We start from the raw sequence: 6,618 nt of genomic DNA on the forward strand, positions 1-6,618 counted from the left end.
AAGTCCAGGATATGCAGGACACAAAGTATGAAGACATTTTAATGACTGCAATAGATATGTCTGTAAGGCAAATAAGTTTTGCTCTGATTTCAAGAACTGCAGATAACAAGAGGGTCAGGTGAAGTAGAAATATAATACCACACTTTTACTCCCTTGCCTATCAGCTAGCATTTATGGCGACGTGGTAGAGTGTCCGCTTAGAGAACGCAAGGTCCTAGGTTCAAACCATGTTGGGCCAAGGATAATTTTGGAATTTGTTTCTTATCATGCAAAAAGATAACAAGTGGTTCAAATTCAATAGCTCTAGCTTCAAATACAGAAAGTAGGTCAGTAGGTCATGGTAAATGTCAGAACCACTTGGAGAACCTTCCTATTAAGTTTTAGAGTTCTACACCGAAGCTATGCAGAATTATAAGGTTTTTGGTTTTTAGTACTAAAGGTCACGGTGACATTGACCTTTGCCTGAAGGGTCATCTACTGGCCAGGACTAACTTCTCTACTAAGTTTGAAGGTCACAGTTATCAAGCTTTCTGGTACTAAAGGTCATGGTGAAATGGACCAAAACCTTTGTCCTCGGGTTCATCTACTGGTCAGGACCTAAATCCCTACTAACTATGAGGGTCCTAGTCATAAGCATTGCAGAGTTATACGCTTTTATGGTAATAAAAGTTACAGGTACTTTGACCTTTGACTTCAGTGTCGTCTACTCTTCATGTCTAATCTCCCTATTAGTTGAAGAGTCCTAGGCCCAAGCATTGCCCAGTTATAAGGGCTTTTATGTTTTATGTAAAAAAGTGACCCCCGGGCGGGGCCTCTTTTCACCAGGGGGCATAATTTGAAAATTGTTGTTAGAGGACCACTAGGCAATGCTACATTCCTAATATCAAAGGCCTAGGCCTTGTACTTTCAGACAAGAAGATGTTTTCCTCATTAAGCCTATGTAAAACTTGGGACCCCGGGCAGGACCTCTTTTCACCCCAGGTGCATAATTTGAACAGATTTGATAGAGGACATCAGGGCAATGCTACATACCAAACATAAAATGCCTAGGCCCTGTGGTTTCAGAAGATTTTTAAAGTTTTAAGTTAAGAATTATATTTTTAGCTCCTGAGACTTAGTTGTGCAATGGACTGGCACTTAACTATCTGTTTGAAAAGTTAAATTTCGCACTCGAAATGGATATTCTACCGCCTAGTTATTGAGGCGGTTGTCTAGATATCCGGTAACCGGAATCCTTGCCACTAGCTTTGACATACAATGTATATTTAACTTCCTAATATAGTGATTTGGTGCTTTAACAGTCTACGTCCTTGCACACAACAAGCTTAAGTAATCGCTGATTAAGTAATTCATGGCGGTTACTTAGTAGTATCTGTCTTAAATCTTGTGAGTGTGACATCCGGGCATTCGATGCGTGAATTTATTGCGCACAATGAGAGGGCAACAATGGGATTTGTTTTCACATATTGACCATGCATTCGGAGGTAACAACATCTGTTAACCTGTATGACAAATAAGATGTTTGGAATGTTTTAACAACACCACCATTCCATTATCGGGTTTAGTAATATGTAATCCGTGAGAGAGTTGCCTCAATTCCAATTTGGAAAGAATAATTTTAACGTCAGACGTTATTTCTAAGGTCACGGAGTTTGATTGGCCAGCTTGTAATGACAACAGTTTTCGCAAACAGTTGCTCAGTCAAGTGTGACTTACCAACATTTTTTGAGAAGGAACAAGAAGTGGTGACATAACTTAACAGATTAAAGTAATGTTTGTTTTTATATTTCGACGTAAATTTAGTACGAAAGAAAGCAACCAACCTCAGAATGCATGTCCTTTTGGCTCCCATTAAATGCAAAGAAAGGCACTAAAGTTATCAAACAGCATCCTTAGTTGTCAGCAGTGAATGACATTATCAATGTATGTATTATAACCAATAATTGTGTTGGTGCGACATTAAATCCATCAAAACAAAACAAAATAAAGTTATTTGAAACATTCATATGCAACTAGCATGTGTTCAAAAAACATCCATATCATTTTCGAGGAATGGTTTAGGTAGGATTATACATTTGACATTTTAAAAAGGCCTTAAAATGATTAAGGCACTTGTGTTCATGATTTCTTTTGACCACATTGTTGACATACTTATAATCCAGTAAAATATGAAATTTAGGGGGAAAAATTGCACAGAAATGATTTTTGGCACGTGTGATCTATAACATATCAGGAATGACATATCAAAAATCTACCAAAATCCAATGATGCAATCACCCTATTTTTGGGGTAAAATGTTGAAAAAATGAAACGAAAGTGCGAATTTTTGGAATTCCATTATAACTTCATATTTACTTATCTAAACATGTCAAAAGTTTAAAGGATATAAGCAGAGTCTATTAACAGTCACCGAAAATTATATTTGAAACAATATATATCCAATATGGCTTCCAAATCCAATATGGCTGCCATAACTTTCTGGAATTGAATTATAGTATGTTTTATGCTGCATCTGAGTGTGTCAAACATCCATATGATAACTGAAAAGTAAAACAACGTTCATTAGACATAATCTCTTTAGCATTTTAATCCAATATTACATCATATGTCCAATATGACTGCCTTAAACAACATGATAACCAACAATTTTAGCATTATCTTTATGAAATGATTAACAAGTACCCTTAAAGAAACAAAAAGGTAGCGGCTAGCAAGCAAAGCTGCTAGCTAGTCACTTCTGTTTTTGATAGCAAGAACTAGTAGCAGGAAGGTAGCAGGTGGTAACGGGTATCTTCTATGTACCTGCTACCTACTCACTACTAGTAGAGACCTCCCACTTTCGGTATCAGGAACCTGCTAGCATAGACAAAAGGTAGCGGTAAAGCGTGTTTGGTGGCACATTAAGTCTAATATGACAGCAGCTACCTGCTACCATAGCAATAAAGTAGCACTTAATATAATGTCATTGTATAACCCCCCTAACGTTTATCATGATATCATAATGTCTGTAGGTGGAAATGAAATGTTCAGTGTTTGGGACATGTTATGTAGTTGCCCGATTCAAATTAATAAAAAGTGGAAATAAAGTATATTCTGATTTACTCAAAAGAGCGATTATTTTTTTATTTTCACGTAGGTAAGAGTCTCTCTTATTGTTAGTTTCTATAAGAATGTCAGAAAGTAAAAAAAAACATTGTCCAAATTTAATTCAAGATGGCGCTGCCATGTTGTTTCATTCAGATATTCAAGGAGCTGATGAATTTTCAAATCCGTAAAATATAGATTTATTTATTTATTGCTTCAGAAGTCAATTTTACAAAACAAGAGATGAAGGCATATGTTGTTCTGAGTAGGTTGAGTGATTTACATGATAAATAGAAAAACATACAACTGTCTTTTGATACCAATGTTATCAGGTCTCGGCAGCGTATATCAACCTCGAGCTGATAACATTGATATCAAACGACAGTCGACTGATATTTTCTATATATCAATATACATGTATCATCGATACTTTTGATATATCAATACAAACTTCTCTATCAATGACAGACCTATGAAATAAAATCTAGATCTAGTCATAATTATGTCTCCAAATATGCCAATGATTTGTCCGTAATCTGTCAGCCCATCTTCTGATCATAGGCATAGACAATATTCCTTGTTATCACTCTAGAGGCCATATATTTTGCAATCTTCATGAGTCTTAGTCATGATATCGAGGTCAACCTTTTCAGTTTTGAACATTGTGGGGGTAGTACATTTGTTGTCCAGTCTTGATGATACTTCACTATGTTTACCCTGGGTAGATTAGATGACATCCACCAAATAAGCTACAATAATTTCAAAGGTATCATCTCGGTAGCATGAAAAGGTAGCAAGAAAACTAATTTGCGAGCAAAACACTACCAATAGAATCTAGGTAGCAGGAAAAGGTAGCAGCTGGTCGCTACTATAGAAACAGGTAACAAGTAGCAGCAAGGTATCTGGAAAAAGTAGCAGCTAGCCGCTACTAGAAGCAGGAAAACTAATTTGCATACGAAACATCACCAATAGCAGCTAGCCAGCGGCTACTGGTAACAGTATGGCAACAGATACTTAACTGCTAGATCTACCTAGCTGCTATTGGTAGCGGGAAGCCAATTATTTCTGTAAGGGTAATTACTAAAATTCACAAAAAATATATTTTAAGAAGTTATCACACTGCATAGCTTTACTTAAATGCTATATGGCATGTATTAGCTAGTATCTCTACCAATTCAATATCAATGCAAATAATCAAACAAGTCCTGATTTCTGAGCTATTATCTTTGTAAATGTACTGAGCTTTAGACTGTTAAGTCCTCTGCATGTCGAATAGGCGGAACTACATTCCAAACCTACTTTTTTGCAACTACATGCTAATGTTTTACAACCTGATTGGCAAGTACAGCAAACAACTTTCAGAGCAGAGGACTTAGTTGTGATAAAATCGTTTGTACCGGAGTTTAGTGCTGACTAAATCTTTAACAATCTAAAGTTCTGTAGTGGGAATTCAGTTAAGTTTAATTAGGTCACTGTAAGAGGTCACAGGAGAAACAGCCAATCAGAGAGGAGGATCCCAATCACCTGGCCAGGAGGACCAATCATCGACGAGCAGCAGCGCTTCACTTCCAGACTCCATTGAATCTACACATATTCTGTATCATCAACTGAAATCCAAGGCCATCTTGGGTAGTAAGTGACTGCATTGTTTTTATATCTGTCTGTTAACCCTCTTCCGCCCCTGTGTCGGCCCCAGTATAGCGAAGGGCCATCTTCGCTATATTGGTGTCAGAAGTGGGATGAATGCAGCATCCACGTTGTCTATAGCACACATGGAACTAGGAGAAAAGTAAGATACTGTGAAATCATTAATTTTCGTGGGGGACTACTTTTCTTTGTGGTTGAGTCAATCCACGAAATTTAATCCCAACGAAGAAGTAAATTTCCCATTAATTTTATGTTCAAAAGTTGAAATCCACGAATTCATATCCCCACGAAATTGCCGTTTTGATCAAAACCACGAAATTTAATGCCCACGAAATTAAATGATTTCACAGTATATAGTATCTGCATTATTGTACAGAACACATTGAGCGCTAGAAACAGGGGTGACTCCAGTATCCATTCTTTCTAGGGCATCCAAAGAAAGGGTAAGTAAGGTATCTGATTTATGGCATAAGGCATAAGGCATAAGGCATATGGGGTGCTAGAGTTTGTGATAGTGCATATGGCGTTGGAAGGAAGGGTAGGTACAGTATCTGTAACGTTGTCCAAATCATATGAGTGCTAGACTAGAGGGTTACTACGGTATCCGCATTGTCTATATTGCACGTGGCATTGGGCAGAATGGTAGATACAGTATTTGTATTACTGGCCAGATTGCTTTGAATGTTGGAATTAAGGGTTGATATGGTGACCGTATTTTCTAAACTGCAAGGGGCGCTCCGAGAAAGGTTAAGTAAAGAATCTGCACTAACACACATAGTGCTAAGATTATGAGTGGATACAGTCTCTGAATGATCTCCTTTATATAGCTCAGAAATTATGACTTGCTTGATTATTTCTGAAGAAATAAAGGGTAACATACTTGCAGAATATCTCCTGGTGAGTAGGTCGGTAGCATAATTCAGAAATATCTGTTTTGCTGATAAATAGTGTTTCCTGAATGTTAAAAGTTTAGCAGACACCATGATTACAAATGTACAGGAAGTAGCTATGTAAGTTAGACATGGTAATCCAATAAAAGGATGCATTCTTACCCGCATGCTTACTTGCCTAAGTGTGTATTTCAGGGCCGTAGGATGGGGGTGGGTGGACAGGGGACTGATTATGGTAATTATCATAGCAATTTTTTGACAGCAAGTCAGTTTTAGCTGATTTTCATAATGTGTTCCCACGGTCCTGTATTTGACTTTGAAATAAAGTTCATATAGTTATTCTTTAAATTAAAGAAATTAATAGGGTTCCAATCCTTTTCTTCCAAATCTGATACGCAAATTTAAAACGAAAATATTTGCAACACAGTTAAAGTACAATGTACTTTAAAATGCACTATAAAATGGTATCAATGGTATTTCTGTCTATCTTTTTATACATGCAATGTTAAGAAGTCTTTGAAAACAATGTACCAGATAAGTTTCAACATATTTAAGCTTCAAAATTCCAATTTACTCATAGATATAGGCGTATTATCAATATTCCAGAAAATCGCGATTTTAGATACAGTTTCCAGATTTTTTGCCCAAAAAATCATATTTTGCGTACTTAGATTTTGGTAGATTTTTCACTGTTGACTCAGCACATGTTGCTCTGGCAAACTGAATTAATAGAGGAATATACCCCATAGAATGTAGCCTGAGATAGATCCCCATCCAAATGGGGAAAATTCACAATACTAAAATTAAAATCATCCTCTTGTCATAAATTCTGGTTTGTATAATATTGAAAACTGAAGCATTAGTATCCGAACTTAATCAAGACAGAGTTATGGTAATTGTGTTCAGTTTTCGAACTTAAAACTTAATTTCATTCGATCAAAAGGTTTCTCATAGTAATTGTCCGGACAAAAGGAGTGACATACAAGCAGACGGACAA

The sequence above is a fragment of the Mercenaria mercenaria genome, chromosome 12 (genome assembly GCF_021730395.1).
Source record: "Mercenaria mercenaria strain notata chromosome 12, MADL_Memer_1, whole genome shotgun sequence".
Classification (NCBI taxonomy): Eukaryota; Metazoa; Mollusca; class Bivalvia; order Venerida; family Veneridae; genus Mercenaria; species Mercenaria mercenaria.